Here is a 19903-nt window from a genome sequence, read left to right as displayed (position 1 = left end):
AAATGATGTCCGTAAAATCCTATTGTGACATCATCAACAATGTCATCCATGATGTCGGAAGCGACATACAGTTTAGAAAAGATCGTCGAAAACAATTATGACATCATCAATGATGTCATAATTGACATTATCAGTGCCATAACTACTGTTGAGATTATGTCCGTGTAATCCTATTATGACATCATCAATTATGTCATCCGTGATTCCAGAAGCAAGATATTTCCAGTTTCTAAAAGATCGTCAAAATCAATTATGACATCATCAGTGATGTCATAAGTGACTTTGGCCCTTATTCTGATCGGTGCGGATATTCCCGCATTCTTACGGAGCGGTCCGTACGCCACGGTGTTTTGCCGCGTGCGGCCATCGTCCGTAGAAACGCCCACGTGTCCTCCGCATTCGGACGGACTCACTCTTTAAGAACAGGGCGTGTTTACGGACGACATACAAACCATGCGTGTGCGGGAGAAACACTCCGATTCTGCACGGTATTACAGAGTATTACAGAGTATGCTCGGGAATACCGCATCCGAACGGGAGCCAAGCGGTGCTACCGCACGTAAGCGGAGTATTTACGCCAAACAACCCACTATTATGTATATTCTGCAATACATCACATGACCCACTTATTCAATTACCTATCCTCATAAAAAAATGCTTCTTTGGAATTGGAATCAATTAGATGCCAATATATCCTTACAAGCATGCCTAACACATGCATTGCACACATTAACCCTTACAGCAATTGAAGCAGCAATGGTTTCAATTAAAGCACTGACAAGCGTCCTATTAGTGAGTAATGAGTAAAGGAGTAGATTCTATTGGGTTCAGGTGTTAATGCTTGTAGTCATTAGGCGGTACGTTCGCCTACCGCATGAACGAGTGGTGTCCGCAAAGCAATAGTACACTTGTGGACACCGCACATTTCTGCCCTTTTTGGTCGCGTGCATTCGGAGTGCTATCCGAATGTACGCCCCCCAACATAAGTGTACTCCCCCGTGTCCGCCCATGTTTCCGCCCCGTTTTGCCCACTTTGAAACTACGCCCATGTGTCATTCCGCATGACGCCCATAATACGCCCATATTTCCCGACTGATTGCGGTGCACAGTTTTGTACGGGATTTGGCCGAACAGGTACGGAGTCAATGCGTGGCACATGCGCGTTGCGTTCTCCACGCATGCGCAGACGCCGTAAAGACGCGATCCGAAAGTATGCGGTAAAGTACGCGTCAATCAGAATAAGGGCCATTATCTGTGCCATAACTACTGTTGAGACGATGTCCGTGAAATCCTATTGTGACATCATCAACAATGTCATCTGCGACATTGGAAGCAACATTTTTACAGTATCGAAAAGATGGTCAAAATCAATTATAACTTCATTAGTGGTGTCATAAGTGACATTATTAGTGCCATAATTACTAATAATTATTGTGACATCATCAATGATGTCATCCGTGATGTCGTAAGCGACATATTTACAGTTTCTAAAAGATCGTCGAAAACAATTATGACATCATCAGTGATGTCGTAATTGACATTATCAGTGCCATAACTACTGTTGAGATTATGTCCGTGTAATCCTATTGTGACATATTTCCAGTTTCTAAAAGATCATCAAAATCAATTATGACATCATCAGTGATGTCATAATTGACATTATCAGTGCCATAATTACTGTTGAGATGATGTTCGTGAAATCCTATTGTGACATCATCAATGATGTCATCCGTTATATCGGAAGCGACATATGTACAGTTTCTGAATGAGAAAAATTTATTAAGATCACGTAGATTATAAGCATAATAAATAAATGTATATAAAAATATCTAATAATTAAAAATAACAATAAAAAATACAAAACAAAAAATATATAAAATAAGAGTAGTCATATTGTAGTATGATACAGGTTAAGTGAGCAGGCAAGGATTCATTTATTATCAATAACAGTATCAGTATCAGCAGACATCTGCAATAAAATAAACTTTACGGAAATAAAATAAAAATGATGTATATAAAAAATTTCCAAAAAAATGTATATATCTCATTTTAAATAATAAAATTTTTTTTTCATGTAATAATAAAAAAATTCTTTTTTCATGTAATTTTGAGTGGTGATACACCTTTAAAAATAAGTCCGAGCAAATGAAATGGTCAAATATGTGCCAAGTACAAATGCAAAATAGTTTAAGTAACTCAATGAACAATGCCGTTGGAGCAAGAGTAATTAACCACAAACGATTTCTATTGGCTGTGCATAAGCATAAAAAGTCACAGCCGGGCAGCTCAGGTATGCTGCCGGGTGATCAAGCTTTGCGAAACATACGTCCCCCTAGACAGACAAGGACGTGGTCACAATACAATAGAGATTTGGTATTCCTGTCAAACCACCCCGTTCGCCTTCCTGGTATCCGTATGATATATTTAGACACACGGCTCCCAGGTGCAGAAGGGGGGGGGGCAGCAGGAGAACCCAAAAATCGGGCGCACAACACTAATCAATGGTATAAGCAATTATATAGTTCAAAAAAGAGGGGTTGCTTGCTGCTCTCAATTGGGGACCTCTGTCAGCCCCAGAAAATAAACTACTTTACAGGATATCGGCAAGATATTTTGAGAGAGCGCACCAGAAACACCAATTTAAAATATTAATTTTATTTACATCAACTGCAAATTAGTGATCACAAATATAAAAATTACATAAAAAGTAATAATACATTAATATGATACCATAGGGACAATGCTATAATTGTATAGATTGAATTTCTGGTGCATAGATAGAGCAAAAGTTGCACCCCATATATCAATTGTCCACTAATAGTGACCAATGTTGGTGTCCAGGTCTCCAATCTCTCTTAGTCACACACTGATGATAATTGGATAGTGTGTATTGAACCCACCAATTATGGCAATAATTGTATTGGTAATTCAGTATTTCACCAAAGGCAATTTAACTGTCTAATACAGCTTAGAGTTAGTTTTGAGTTCCGGATCGCACATCCAAGTGCTATATATATTTAAATCAGATGTACCACTGTTGTAAACAATATTATAACTTTTGAACAATGTTACGTGGAAAGTACAGGAGGCAGCAGCCCCGGAGCTTACCGGGTCCCGATGTTGAAGCAGTATTGTTGGGTACAAATCTCCAAAATTCCACCTGTGGGATTAGTCTCCTCCTGCGATTTTGAGCTGTTATGCTCGTTGTTGTAAATTGCATTTGTGTTCCACACAGAGTGTGGCTGGAGTAGCAGCCGGCTTTCAGAACGCCGTCTGACCTCAGCAGCATGGTAAATAGACGAGACAGGGCAATGTCCGGTGTGTTGCCGTGGGCAGATTAGATGAGCAAGGACACAGTCCAAAATGCTGCCCGGCAGATTACCCTCAATGTCCCGATTTAGTGCTTCGGCGGTTGCCGGGGGTGGACGTGAGCACCCTGACTGCTGCTGACGGATAGGTCCAGTTACCGTGCGATCACTGGAACATCTACTTCTACGTAGTAATAGCAATGATGCCTAAATAGGCAGAGATTGGTAGAGAATCCTGGACACCTCAAGATAAAAAGTAGAGAGTCTTAACGCGTTTCTCCGCCGTTATGTGTGGCGGTTTCATCAGAAGAATACTCTCTCTGTTTAGAGAACCATATTTAAAGTTCCACTAGCCAATCAGAAGATTGCTTCAATTAACACTATCACCTGCAGTAATTAAACAGGTCTATCCACATGTCTCAATGCAAACCACATATGTAGGTGTTGCTTTGGCAAGTTTCAAACATATATATATTTAACATTAAAAAAACGTTTCTCACTTAATTTGATATAGTGCTATCCCTGTTTGTAACAAACGATTTAGAAAGCACGATGTTACAATAAATGATTGAGTTACTAAGAATCACATTCTATGCACAGCGAGAGGAATGAGTTTACTTCTATCAATATCAGGAAATTACTACTATTGTTAAGAGGCTGTTGTGTGGCGCACCTCATAGAGACGCTACCACACAAAACAGAGAGCTCCGAGTTCTAAACCCACCAGCCACATCTCTCTATCATAATTTATATTTTACAATAAACTGTATATTTAGTTGGTGTTTTATTTCATTCTATTATGTGTATATAGTTAGTCAGTTTAAATACATAATTTTGTCATACCAATTATATAGTTCACATAAAAAACAATTTTGACTGTTTAAATACAGTGATGGCTCCGTTTATAGCAAAAAATCTATATATAGAGACAGCACAATGTTATAATAAGAAATTAAGTTACTAGGGATCATATTAAGTGCAAGGCGAGAGGAATGAGTTACGAATATCAGTATCAGCAAATTTCCAATGTTACTATAGAGCCATTATGTGGCGCATCTCCCAGAGCTGCTGTCACCCAGACCACAGAGCCCCAGGTTCGAAACCCATCAGCTGTATCTCCATAATTTATATTTATATTTTTCCCTCTTAACATTACACTTTTTTCTTTCCTTTTTCTTTTTTCTCTTTTCTTTCACTCCCTATCTTTTACACAGGGAAGAATATCGTAATAATAAGATCCATAGACAAAATATGTTGATCTACTCAGCGGCTTAGAAATATATGGTAATAATAGTGCGTTGGCCTGTTTGGGAATAATAAAGAACATAAAGGGGCAGAGAAGGAAGGAGAAAATTATTCATTACATCAGTATGTCAGACCAATAGTTTGGTCACATATTTTTCAACAATCAGTCTGAGATACCTGAATCTACCCAATCAGGTGCAGAGGAAATATAACCATAGATATGTGATACATCAGTATATTTTTGGCCCTATGTTCAACAGAAAGCTAACAATCAATCCAACCGAATTACATACATCGTCCCAGCCAGATACATAATAGTATCCAAAGGTAAGTTATACATATACAAATACATAGAATCACTACTGTATACATGCAAAGACCTCTGGAATTCTCCAGTTATTGTAGATTGTTCGCTTTATGTACCTAAACAGTTGAGTTCAATTGACTCATTAAGACCAAGCGGTGTTAATGTCCCCAGGGAGAATATCCAAAATGCCTCTCTTTTACAGAGATTCGAGAACCGGTCCCCCCCCTTTTTTAGAGATTGGTATGCCTTCAATGGCTTGAATTCTTAGGCATTCTATATTTCCCTGATGTTTCGATCTCACATGTCTAGATATGCTATGTGTCTGGACCTGGTTTAAAACGTTCCTTCTATGATCGAGAAATCGTACGTTCAGAGACCGTATAGTCCTCCCAACGTATTGCATACCGCAATCACATGTGATAAGATATATCACATATGTTGTGGCGCAGTTCAGGAAACATTTTATCTTATGTACTGACCGATTAGAAGAGGATGTAAATTGGATGCTCTTATCTAAGAGGAATCTACAGGTGATGCATTTGTTCCTACCACATCTGTGGCACCCCACTATCTTCAGGGACCGACTTTGCTCGGCTTCCATTTGCTTGAAATGGCTGGGAGCTAGAGCATTCTTTAGATTCAAATTTTTCTTAAAGATTATTCTCGGTTTTTCTTCTAGGACTGTTGCTAACTGTCTATCCGTTTTTAGAATCTTGTAATTTTTATTGATAATTTTCTTTATTTCATTAGAATGAGAATTAAATTTAAAAATAAACAGGGGATTACGTGCACACGTGACCGCTGGAGCGGCTTCCAGGTCGGAGCTTCAATAAGAGATAAGCGCTCCTGCGTGTTCCTGCGCCCAAGAGATCCGGGGCTGGTAACGTAGACCTTCTCCCTGTAGAGCGGCTGTGCGCCATCGGTGCCGGCTCAGCTTCTGCTATAGGCGATTGGTCTTCTCTTTTAATTCATTGAAAGTTAAAAGCTGTGTATTTGACTTATCCCCCTATATGGTGTAATTTGGCGCTCAGTTTAGACACAATTGTACCTTTTGACTTTGTGGCATTATTCCGCTTCAGTGTCCACTCTTAAAGCTTTTCTCAGACTACTTTCGTGTGAACCCTGCATACAATAATAGTGATAGCAGCGGGTGTTTATTTATCATATATATTTAAATCCTTGCAGGATACAGTAATCAATTTAGGATTCACAGGTGTATGCCCTCTGCACTGAGGCAGATGCGGCCGGCATATGTGTATATCATTGATTATTTGTAATTGCTACACTTGGATAATGACGCTCTGTCCACTTTAGTGCCTCACTAACTCATTGAGAGATTTTTTCAGCTTAATTGGTGTGTTTTTTAGCTGTGGTTTTGACCCAGCAACACCAATAATTGGGACATCTGTGTTCAAAAACCTGCATGAAAGAGATATCACCTGTGACACATGTGCAGTACTGTTTGTGCTTGATGTTTGAGTGAATATAATGTTGCAAAATTGTGATACTGCAACTAAAGCATTGTGTTGAACAAATAGTAAAACAACTATAGATACTTTATTTTGATACAATTGTGTATATAAACGATGCTAGGAAAACTGACTAGATTATAGTCTCACAAAAAGCCAGCCCACCATGAAAGGGATCAATGCATGTGTATAAATGTAAATATTGTGTAGTGTATATACTTTATTTGGTTCTTTGAATTTAATTTGCTGACTGATGCGTATAATCCTTATCTCAATTTAATTGAGAGAAAAAATCTATAATGCCAATGTGGTAAAGGCATTGAGGATTTATGAAGGTCAGCCTTGCATGGAATTGGTGCATATGTATATTTTGTGCAGGGATACACACACAGGATTCTATTGCACTAATTACCTATACCAGCCCCATCATAATTGTCTATAGATAATTCGCAAATAGAGGCAATAATATCATTGTTTTTCATAAAAATATTCTTATAGGAATAATTTGTAAAATAAAAATATAAAAAAATATTTTTCTTTAAATTACACTATTTAAAAAATTGCTTGTGTAGTATAAATTAATATATTTATTAATTTGTCATTTTTTGCATATTAGGACTTAAAAGTATATAACATAAAAATTATTTCACTTGGCATAAAAAATATTCAAAAAAATCCTAAAAAATTTATTTGAGCAGCTGAGCAATCTTAGATTGGGGATTAAGAGTGCACCCCACCCGAGTTTCTTTTTCTTCTTTTGTTTTCAATTAAACGTACCAATACTCGGGGGTGCACCACTGACCATCACATCTCTTAAAGCTACAGCCCAGTGCATAGGCTGGTAGGTGATGTTAGATAAGAATATTTATTTTCAATTATAGTCAGTTTTTTCCCCAATCCTCCTATCTCTTTAATAACAATTCCCAATTCTTAGTGCAGGCTCCTCCCACCAAACTTTTTCTTTATTTACAGTTTCTAAAAGATCATCGAAAACAATTATGACATCATCAATGATGTCATCATTTACATTATCAGTGCCATAACTACTGTCCATGTAATCCTATTGTGACATCACCAATTATGTCACCCGTGATGTCGGAAGCAAGATATTTCAAGTTTCTAAAAGATCGTGAACAATCAATTATGACATCATCCGTGATGTCATAAGTGACATTATCAGTGCCATAATTACTGTTGGAGATGATGTTTGTGAAATCCTATTGTGATGTCATCAACGATGTCATCGGAAGAAACATATTAACAGTTTAGAAAAGATTGTCGAAATCAATTATGACATCATCAGTGATGTCATAAGTGACATTATTTGTGCCATAACTACTGTTGAGACGATGTCTGTGAAATCCTATTGTGACATCATCAACAATGTCATCTGCGACATTGGAAGCAACATATTTACAGTTTCTAAAAGATCGTCAAAAACAATTATGACATAATCAGTGATGTCATAAATGACATTATTAGTGCCATAACTACGGCTGAGATGATGTCAGTGTAATCCTATTGTGACATAATCCACAATGTCATCTGCGACATCGTAAGCAACATATTTATAGTTTCAAAAATGTCGTCAAAATTAATTATGACATCATCCGTGATGTCATAAGTGACATTATCTGTGCCATAAATACTGTTGAGATGATGGTAAAGAAATACTATTGTGATGTCATCAACGATGTCATCCGTGATTTCGGAAGTGACATATTTACAGTTTCTAAAAGATCGTCGAAAACAATTATGACATCATCAATGATGTCATAATTGTCATTATCACTGCCATAACTACTGTTGAGATTATGGCCGTGTAATCCTATTGTGACATAATCAATGATGTCATTCATGATGTCAGAAGCGACATATTTACAGTTTCAAAAAGATCGTCAAAATCAATTATGACATCATCAGTGATGTCATAAGCGACATAATCATTGCCATAAATATGGTTCAGATGATGTCTGTGAAATCCTATTTTGACATCATCAATGATGTCATCCGTGACTTCAGAAGCGTCATATTTACAGTTTCGAAAATATCATCTAAATCAATTATGACATAATCAGTGATGTCATATCTGACATTATAAGTGCCATAATTACTGTTCAGATGATGTACGTGAAATCCTATTGTGACCTCATCAACGATGTCATCCAGCGACATATTAACAGTTTCGAAAAGATGGTCAAAATCAATTATGACATCATCAGTAATGTCATAATTTACATTATCAGTGCCAGAATTACTTTTGAGATTATGGGCCTTATTCTAGTTCACTCTTTTTGACAAAATCCTTCTTAGATGGACAAAACCATGTGCACTGCAGGGGATTAGATGTAAAATGTGCAGATAGAATTAGATTTGCGTGAGTTATTTTGTTTCTGTGCAGGGTGATTACTGCATTTTTAAACTGCAATATAGATCTCATTTTGAAGTAAAACCCCACCCAAATCTAATTCTCTCTGCACAAGTAACATCTGCCCCACCTGCAGTGCACATGGTTTTGTCCATCTAAGAAGGATTTTGTCAGAAAGAGTGAACTAGAATAAGGCTCTATCTCCGTGAAATCCTATTGTGACATCATCAAAGATGTAATTCGTGACTTCGAAAGCTTCATATTAACAGTTTAAAAAAGATCATCGAAATCAATTATGACATCATCAGTGATGTCATAAGTTACATTATCTGTGCCATGGCTACTTTTGAGATGATGTCCGTGAAATCCTATTGTGACATCATCAACAATGTCATCTGTGAAATCAGAAGCAACATATTTACAGTTTTTAAAAGATGGTCAAAATCAATTATGACATCATCAGTGATGTCATAAGTGACATTATTAGTGCCATAATTACTATTGAAATGATGTTCGTGACATCCTACTGCGACATCATCAATGATGTCATCCGTGATGTCGGAAGCGACTTATTTACAGTTTCTAAAAGATTGTTGAAAACAATTATGACATCATCAGTGATGTCATAATTGACATTATCAGTGCCATAACTACTGTTGAGATTATGTCCGTGTAATCCTATTGTGACATCATCAAATATGTCATCTGTGATGTCGGAAGCAAGATATTTCCAGTTTCTAAAAGATCGTCAAAATCAATTATGACATCATCCGTGATGTCATAAGTGACATTATCATTGCCATAATTACTGTTAAAATGATGTCCGTGTAATTCTATTGTGATGTCATCAACGATGTCATCCATCACATCGGAAGCAACATATTCACAGTTTCGAAAAGATTGTCAAAATAAATTATGACATCATCAGTGATGTCATAAGTGAAATTATCAGCGCCATAACTACTGTTGAGATGATGTCCGTGAAATCATATTGTGACATCATCAACGATGTCATCTGCGATGTCGGAAGCGACATATTTAGAGTTTCAAAAACATTGTCAAAATCAATTAAGACATCATCAGTGATGTCATAAGTGCCATAATCATTGCCATAAATACGCTTGAGATGATGTTTGTGAAATCCTATTGCGACTTCATCAACGATGTCATCCGTGAGTTCGGAAGCGTCATATTTGCAGTTTTGAAAACATCATCAAAATCAATTAGGACATCATCCGTGATGTCATAAGTTACATTATCAGTGCCATAATTACTGTTCAGATGATGTATGTCAAATCCTATAGTGACATCATCAATGATGTCATCCATCACATCGGAAGCAACGTATTAACAGTTTCGAAAACATATTCAAAATCAATTATGACATCATCATTGATGTCATAAGTGAAATTATCAGTGCCATAACTACTGTTGAGCTGATGTCTGTGAAATCCTATTGTGACATCATCAACGATGTCATCTGCGATGTCGGAAGCGACATATTTAGAGTTTCAAAAACATTGTCAAAATCAATTAAGACATCATCAGTGATGTCATAAGTGCCATAATCATTGCCATAAATACGCTTGAGATGATGTTTGTGAAATCCTATTGCGACTTCATCAACGATGTCATCCGTGAGTTCGGAAGCGTCATATTTGCAGTTTTGAAAACATCATCAAAATCAATTAGGACATCATCCGTGATGTCATAAGTTACATTATCAGTGCCATAATTACTGTTCAGATGATGTATGTCAAATCCTATAGTGACATCATCAATGATGTCATCCATCACATCGGAAGCAACGTATTAACAGTTTCGAAAACATATTCAAAATCAATTATGACATCATCATTGATGTCATAAGTGAAATTATCAGTGCAATAACTACTGTTGAGCTGATGTCTGTGAAATCCTATTGTGACATCATCAACGATGTCATCTGCGATGTCGGAAGCGACATATTTAGAGTTTCGAAATCATCATCAAAATCAATTAGGACATCATCAGTGATGTCATAAGTGCCATAATTATTGCCATAAATACGGTTGAAATTATGGCAGTGAACTCCTACTGTGACATTATCAACAATGTCATCTGCGACATTGGAAGCAACATATTTACAGTGGAAAAAAGATCATCCAAATCAATTATGACATCATCAGTGATGTAATAAGTGACATTATCTGTGCCATGACTACTGTTTAGATGATGTCCGTGAAATCCTATTGTGACATCATCAACAATGTCATCTGAGACATCAGAAGCAACATATTTACAGTTTTGAAAAGATGGTCAAAATCAATTATGACATCATCAGCGATGTCATAAGTGCCATAATTATTGCCATAAATACAGTTGAAATTATGTCAGTGAACTCCTACTGTGACATCATAAACAATGTCATCTGCGACATTGGAAGCAACATATTTACAGTTTCGAAAAGATTGTCGAAATCAATTATGACATCATCAGTGATGTCATAAGTGAAATTATCACTGCCATAACTAATGTTGAGATGATGTCCGTGAAATCTTATTGTGACATCATCAACGATGTCATCCGTGACTTTAGAAGCGTCATATTTACAGTTTCGAAAAGATCATCGAAATCAATTATGACATCATCTGTGATGTCATAAGTGCCATAATCATTGCCATAAATATGGTTGAAATGATGTTCGTGAAATCCTATTGTGACATCATCAACAATGTCATCCTTGACTTCGGCAGCGTCATATTTGCAGTTTTGAAAACATCATCAAAATCAATTAGGACATCATCAGTGATGTCATAAGTGACATTATCAGTGCCATAATTACTGTTCAGATGATGTATGTGCAATCCTATTGTGACATCATCAACGATGTCATCCATCACATCGGAAGCAACATATTTACAGTTTTCAAAAGAGTCAAAATAAATTATGACATCATCAGTGATGTCATAAGTGCCATAATCATTGCCATAAATATGGTTGAAATGATGTCCGTGAAATCCTATTGTGACATCATCAACAATGTCATCCTTGACTTCGGAAGCGTCATATTTGCAGTTTTGAAAACATCATCAAAATCAATTAGGACATCATCCGTGATTTTATAAGTTACATTATCAGTGCCATAATTACTGTTCAGATGATGTATGTCAAATCCTATTGTGAGATCATCAATGATGTCATCCATCACATCGGAAGCAACATATTAACAGTTTCGAAAAGATATTCAAAATCAATTATGACATCATCATTGATGTCATAAGTGAAATTATCAGTGCCATAACTACTGTTGAGATGATGTCTGTGAAATCCTATTGTGACATCATCAACGATGTCATCTGCGATGTCGGAAGCGATATATTTAGAGTTGCGAAAACATCATCAAAATCAATTATGACATCATCAGCGATGTCATAAGTGCCATAATTATTGCCATAAATACTGTTGAAATTATGTCCGTGAACTCCTACTGTGACATCATAAACAATGTAATCTGGGACATTGGAAGCAACATATTTACATTTTCGAAAAGATTGTCATAATCAATTATGACATCATCAGTGATATCATAAGTGAAATTATCACTGCCATAACTAATGTTGAGATGTTGTCCGTGAAATCTTATTGTGACATCATCAACGATGTCATCCGTGACTTCGGAAGCGTCATATTTACAGTTTCGGAAAGATCATCAAAATCAATTATGACATCATCCGTGATGTCATAAGTGACATTATCAGTGCCATAATTACTGTTCAGATGATGTATGTGCAATCCTATTGTGACATCATCAACGATGTCATCCATCACATCGGAAGCAACATATTAACAGTTTCGAAAAGATAGTCAAAATAAATTATGACATCATCAGTGATGTCATAAGTGTCATAATCATTGCCATAAATATGGTTGAAATGATGTCCGTGAAATCCTATTGTGACATAATCCACAATGTCATCTGCGACATCGTAAGCAACATATTTATAGTTTCAAAAATGTCGTCAAAATCAATAATGACATCATCCGTGATGTCATAAGTGACATTATCTGTGCCGTAAATACTTTTGAGATGATGTTCAAGAAATACTATTGTGATGTCATCAACGATGTCATCCGTGATTTCGGAAGTGACATATTTACAGTTTCTAAAAGATCGTCGAAAACAATTATGACATCATCAATGATGTCATAATTGTCATTATCACTGCCATAACTACTGTTGATATTATGGCCGTGTAATCCTATTGTGACATCACCAATTATGTCACCCGTGATGTCGGAAGCAAGATATTTCAAGTTTCTAAAAGATCGTCAAAATCAATTATGACATCATCAGTGGTGTCATAATTGTAATTATCAGTGCCATCATTACTGTTGAGATGATGTAATTGAAATCATATTGTGACATAATCAATGATGTCATTCATGATGTCAGAAGCAACATATTTACAGTTTCGAAAAGATCGTCAAAATCAATTATGACATCATCAGTGATGTCATAAGCGACATAATCATTGCCATAAATACGGTTCAGATGATGTCTGTGAAATCCTATTTTGACATCATCAATGATGTCATCCGTGACTTCAGAAGCGTCATATTTACAGTTTCGAAAATATCATCTAAAGCAATTATGACATCATCAGTGATGTCATATCTGACATTATAAGTGCCATAATTACTGTTCAGATGATGTACGTGAAATCCTATTGTGACCTCATCAACGATGTCATCCAGCGACATATTAACAGTTTCGAAAAGATGGTCAAAATCAATTATGACATCATCAGTAATGTCATAATTTACATTATCAGTGCCAGAATTACTTTTGAGATTATGGGCCTTATTCTAGTTCACTCTTTTTGACAAAATCCTTCTTAGATGGACAAAACCATGTGCACTGCAGGGGGATAGATGTAAAATGTGCAGATAGAATTAGATTTGCGTGAGTTATTTTGTTTCTGTGCAGGGTGATTACTGCATTTTTAAACTGCAATATAGATCTCATTTTGAAGTAAAACCCCACCCAAATCTAATTCTCTCTGCACAAGTAACATCTGCCCCACCTGCAGTGCACATGGTTTTGTCCATCTAAGAAGGATTTTGTCAGAAAGAGTGAACTAGAATAAGGCTCTATCTCTGTGAAATCCTATTGTGACATCATCAAAGATGTAATTCGTGACTTCGAAAGCTTCATATTTACAGTTTAAAAAAGATCATCGAAATCAATTATGACATCATCAGTGATGTCATAAGTTACATTATCTGTGCCATGGCTACTTTTGAGATGATGTCCGTGAAATCCTATTGTGACATCATCAACAATGTCATCTGTGAAATCAGAAGCAACATATTTACAGTTTTTAAAAGATGGTCAAAATCAATTATGACATCATCAGTGATGTCATGAGTGACATTATTAGTGCCATAATTACTTTTGAAATGATGTTCGTGACATCCTACTGCGACATCATCAATGATGTCATCCGTGATGTCGGAAGCGACTTATTTACAGTTTCTAAAAGATTGTTGAAAGCAATTATGACATCATCAGTGATGTCATAATTGACATTATCAGTGCCATAACTACTGTTGAGATTATGTCCGTGTAATCCTATTGTGACATCATCAAATATGTCATCTGTGATGTCGGAAGCAAGATATTTCCAGTTTCTAAAAGATCGTCAAAATCAATTATGACATCATCCGTGATGTCATAAGTGACATTATCATTGCCATAATTACTGTTAAAATGATGTTCGTGTAATTCTATTGTGATGTCATCAACGATGTCATCCATCACATCGGAAGCAACATATTCACAGTTTCGAAAAGATTGTCAAAATAAATTATGACATCATCAGTGATGTCATAAGTGAAATTATCAGCGCCATAACTACTGTTGAGATGATGTCCGTGAAATCATATTGTGACATCATCAACGATGTCATCTGCGATGTCGGAAGCGACATATTTAGAGTTTCGAAAACATCATCAAATTCAATTAGGACATCATCAGTGATGTCATCAGTGATGTCATCAGTGATGTCATAAGTGCCATAATTACGGTTGAAATCCTGTTGTCAAAGCCCACTTCTCTTCACATTTCACTCACAGCTCTCCTTTACTCCAACACTCAGTGACCATCTTCGTCTGCATACTCATCTCCATCATTGGCCTCAAGCCTCTTGTTGTATGTTGATTGGGTCCTCACTACTTACATTTAAGCTGTAATGTGTATTGAACTGTGGTGCTCTTTATTTGTTCTGTATTTTTGTTACTTATTCAATGTTATGCCAAGTTTTGTCTCCCTGTATTGTTCCTTTGTACGGCGCTGCAAAACACTTGTGGCGCCTTATAAATAAAATTATAATAATAATAATACCAGCAAAAGTTGTAATCCCAATTGTCTTGCTGGTTGAAGACTATTGCATTAGCAAAAGTTGTAAAAAAGAAAGCTGTTGACTGACAGTACATAAACCAATCAGAAATGCTTAATTTGAATGACAATTGCATCAACCAATCAGATGGTCTCATTTCTAAACTAATTTGCATAAGGGCTTCATTTGGTCTCCGTAAGTTACTAGGTCCTTCCTCACCCTAGTGTAATTGTAAAACCACAGAATCAGCCACAGATGGGTGATAACATGAATATCCTTGACCAATTATCTTGCTGGTTAAAGACTGATGCATGAGGGTACATGCAAAAGTTGTGAAATAGAAAGCAGTTTACTGACAGTACATTAACCAATCAGAATTGCTAATTTTGAATGACAATTGCATTAGCCAATCAGATGGTCTCATTTCTAAATTAATTTGCATAAGGACTTTATTTTGTCTTCATAAATTACTGAGGTCCTTTCTTACCCTAGTCTAATTGAAAACTCACAGAATCAGCCAGAGATGGATGATAAAAAAAACATCCTTGACCAATTGTCTCGCTTGTTGAAGACTATTGCATTAGGGTCCCAGCAAAAGTTGTAAAAAAGAAAGCTGTTGACTGACAGTACATAAACCAATCAGAATTGCTTATTTTGAATGACAATTGCATCAACCAATCAGAAGGTCTCATTTCTAAATTAATTTGCATAAGGGCTTTATTTTGTCTTCATAAATTACTGAGGTCCTTTCTTACCCTAGTCTAATTGAAAACTCACAGAATCAGCCAGAGATGGATGATAAAAAAAACATCCTTGACCAATTGTCTCGCTTGTTGAAGACTATTGCATTAGGGTCCCAGCAAAAGTTCTAAAAAAGAAAGCTGTTGACTGACAGTACATAAACCAATCAGAATTGCTTATTTTGAATGACAATTGCATCAACCAATCAGAAGGTCTCATTTCTAAATTAATTTGCATAAGGGCTTTATTTTGTCTTCATAACTTACTGAGGTCCTGCCTTGCCCCAGTCTAATTGAAAACACACAGAATCAGCCAGAGATGGTTGATAACATGAACATCCTTGACCAATTGTCTTGCTAGTTGAAGACTATTGCATTAGGGTCCCAGCAAAAGTTGTAAAATAGAAAGCTGTTGAGTGACAGTACATAAACCAATCAGAATTGCTTATTTTGAATGACAATTGCATCAACCAATCAGATGGTCTCATTTCTAAATTAATTTGCATAAGGGCTTTATTTTGTCTTCATAAGTTACTAGGTCCTTCCTCACCCTAGTGTAATGAAAAGCCACAGAATCAGCCAGAGATGGTTGATAACATGAACATCCTTGACCAATTGTCTTGCTAGTTGAAGACTATTGCATTAGGGTCCCAGCAAAAGTTGTAAAATAGAAAGCTGTTGACTGACAGTACATAAACCCATCAGAAGTGCTAATTTTGAATGACAATTGCATCAGCCAATCAGATGGTCTCATTTCTAAATTAATTTGCATAAGGGCTTTATTTGGTCTCCATAACTCACTAGGTCGTTCCTAAACCTAGTCTAATTGAAAACTCACAGAATCAGCCATAGATTGTTGGTAAAATAAACATCCTTGACTAATTGTTTTGCTTGTTGAAGATTATTGCATTAGGGTCCCAGCAAAAGTTGTAAAAAAGAAAGCTGTTGAAAGACAGTACATAAACCAATCAGAATTGCTTATTTTGAATGACAATTGCATTAACCAATCAGATGGTCTCATTTCTAAATTAATTTGCATAAGGGCTTTATTTTGTCTTCATAACTTACTGAGGTCCTTCCTTACCCCAGTCTAATTGAAAACTCACAGAATCAGCCAGAGATGGTTGATAACATAAACATCCTTGACGAATTGTCTTTCTGGTTGAAGACTAGTGCATTAGGGTCCCAGCAAAAGTTGTAAAATTGAAAGCGGTTGGCTGATAGTACATAAACCAATCAGAATTGCTTATTTTGAATGACAATTGCATCAGCCAATCAGATGGTCTCATTTCTAAACTAATTGCATAAGGGCTTCATTTGGTCTCCATAACTCACTAGGTCGTTCCTAAACCTAGTCTAATTGAAAACGCACAGAATCAGCCAGAGATTGTTGGTAAAATAAACATCCTTGACCAATTGTTTTGCTTGTTGAAGATTATTGCATTAGGGTCCCAGCAAAAGTTGTAAAAAAGAAAGCTGTTGAGTGACAGTATATAAACCAATCAGAATTGCTTATTTTGAATGACAATTGCATCAACCAATCAGATGGTCTCATTTCTAAATTAATTTGCATAAGGGCTTTATTTTGTCTTCATAAGTTACTAGGTCCTTCCTCACCCTAGTGTAATGAAAAGCCACAGAATCAGCCACAGATGGTTTATAACAAGAACATCCTTGACCAATTGTCTTGCTGGTTGAAGACTATTGTATGAATGTACCTGTGAAAGTTGTAAAATAGAAAGCTGTTGACTGACAGTACATAAACCAATCAGAATTGCTACTTTTGAATGACAATTGCATCAGCCAATCAGATGGTCTCATTTCTAAATGAATTTGCATAAGGGCTTTACTTTGTCTTCATATCTTACTGAGGTCCTTCCTTACCCCAGTCTAATTGAAAACTCACAGAATCAGCCAGAGATGGTTGATAACATGAACATCCTTGACTAATTGTCTTGCTGGTTGAAGACTATTGCATTAGGGTCCCAGCAAAAGTTGTAAAAAAGAAAGCTGTTGACTGACAGTACATAAACCAATCCGAATTGCTTAGTTTGAATGACAATTGCATCAACCAATCAGATGGTCTCATTTCTAAACTAATTTGCATAAGGGCTTCATTTGGTCTCCATAAGTTACTAGGTCCTTCCTCACCCTAGTGTAATTGAAAAACCACAGAATCAGCCACAGATGGTTGATAACAAGAAAATGTTTGACCAATTGTCTTCCTGGTTTAAAGGCCCCCACATACAGCACGATATTCAGGCATTTTCTGAGCGATTCTAACAAATTGCTCAGAAAATGCCTGAAGATGCATGTAAATCGCTGTGTATATAGCCCACACAGCGATTTACATGCGCGCACCCGCCGTTCTGAATCTGTCCAAGATTCAGAATGGACGGGCTGTACAATTCAGAGCAGTCGCTCAGAAAGCTCCTGCTCATCTCCCGCATGTGTGGCTGCGGGCAGATGAGCAGGGCCGAGCGACTGCAGACCCGCCGCACCCCGCGCCGCAGACCCCGCCGCCGCCACCCCTGTCCCCCCTCCCCCACCAGCTGTAGCACCCATCGCCACCCCCACCTCACCTCTCCTCTCGGCGGCAGCGCGGCGGACATGTTAAAAAAAAAAAAAAAAAATTTCAAAATGGCCGCGGCCAGCCAATCACGGCTCGCCGCGTCATTGCCCTGCCCCCTAGAGCTGGCTATATTAGCCAGCTCGAGACGGGGTAGGGGCATTCAGTCCGACGGCGGAGAAGGAGAGAAGAGCTCCTGAAGTCCTGGGAGGCGCGGCCAATGCAAAAGAGCTTAAAAGGCCACCGGACCCAGGTGAAGAACACAGATGAAGAGGCAGAAGCCCTGGGAGGCGGCAGCCATGCAAAAGAGCTTAGGCGGCTGCCGCCCCCAGGTGAAGATGCCGCAGAAGCCCTGGGGGGCTGAGCTCCCCTGGGTGAAAAAAGAAGAATCAGATTAATAAAATATTTTAAAACCAGTGTTTGTGTGTTTTATTTTAATATTTCCTTTACAGGGGGGCTATAGGTACCGGCGGGCCTTTAATGCCCCACATGCTGGTACCTGTGGTTCTCCCAAGTACCAGCATGTGGGGCAGGCTTGCTGGGACCTGTAGTCCTACTGTAAAAGACAATATTACTGTTAAACAAGCTATCAACCCTGCACCCACCGCCCAGGGGTGCAGGGGATAGCCCCGGGCTGCAGCCCAGGCCTGGGGTGCCCTGGAGAGGGTGGAACCCCTTATTTGGGGGGTCCCCACCTCCCCAAAAACTCCCGGCCTGGGCTGACTAGTTAGGGTGGGTAATGCTTTGGCCACGGGACACCATCAAGCGTGTCCCCTGGCTATGGCATTACACCCCCTGCTAGTGGAGCCTGGTGCTGGTCTCCAAAATACGGGGGACCCCTATTCATTTTGTCCCCCCGTATTTTGGAAACCAGGGCCAGCTCAAGAGCCTGGTGCTGGTCCCCAAAATCCAGGGGACCCCACGCACTTTGTCCTCTGGATTTTGGGAACCAGGACCACTCAAAAAGCCCGGGGCTGGTCATGCCTTCGGGGGGGGACCCCATGCCATTTTTTTATTTTACAAAATGATTGTCTGTATGACAGGACGAGACGCTGGACCCCGGACTTGGTAAGTATTTTTTTTTTTGTCCGTTCCCACTGTACCACCAATGTTTAAAAGTTTGCATATGGGGGGGTCGGTCGGTGCAGGGGGAAGCACTAGCCACCAATGATTAACTTTTTTTTTTGGGGGGGGGGGGGCAATATTAGGGGGAGGTGAAAGAATACTTATTAAAGAGTAATAAGTAATGTTCAGTAATAATAACATTTTTGTGATGAAGTGCTGTGTTGTACTTCACTTTCTGTGACAGATTTGAAATCTCCCGTGCTGAATCTCCCAATTTGAATCTCTGACACAAATCTCTCTGTATGTGGCTCATTGTCTGAAATGAGCCACAAGAGTGAAATCTCTTGTGCTGAATCTCCCGTTATGTATCTCTGGCACACATCTCTGCGTATGTAGGGCCCTTAAGACTATTGCAGAATGGTACCAGCAAAAGTTGAAAATAGAAAGCTGTT

The sequence above is a fragment of the Crinia signifera genome, chromosome 7 (assembly GCF_055691185.1).
Source record: "Crinia signifera chromosome 7, ASM5569118v1, whole genome shotgun sequence".
Lineage (NCBI taxonomy): Eukaryota > Metazoa > Chordata > Amphibia > Anura > Myobatrachidae > Crinia > Crinia signifera.
Note: the sequence above shows the minus strand (reverse complement) of the source record.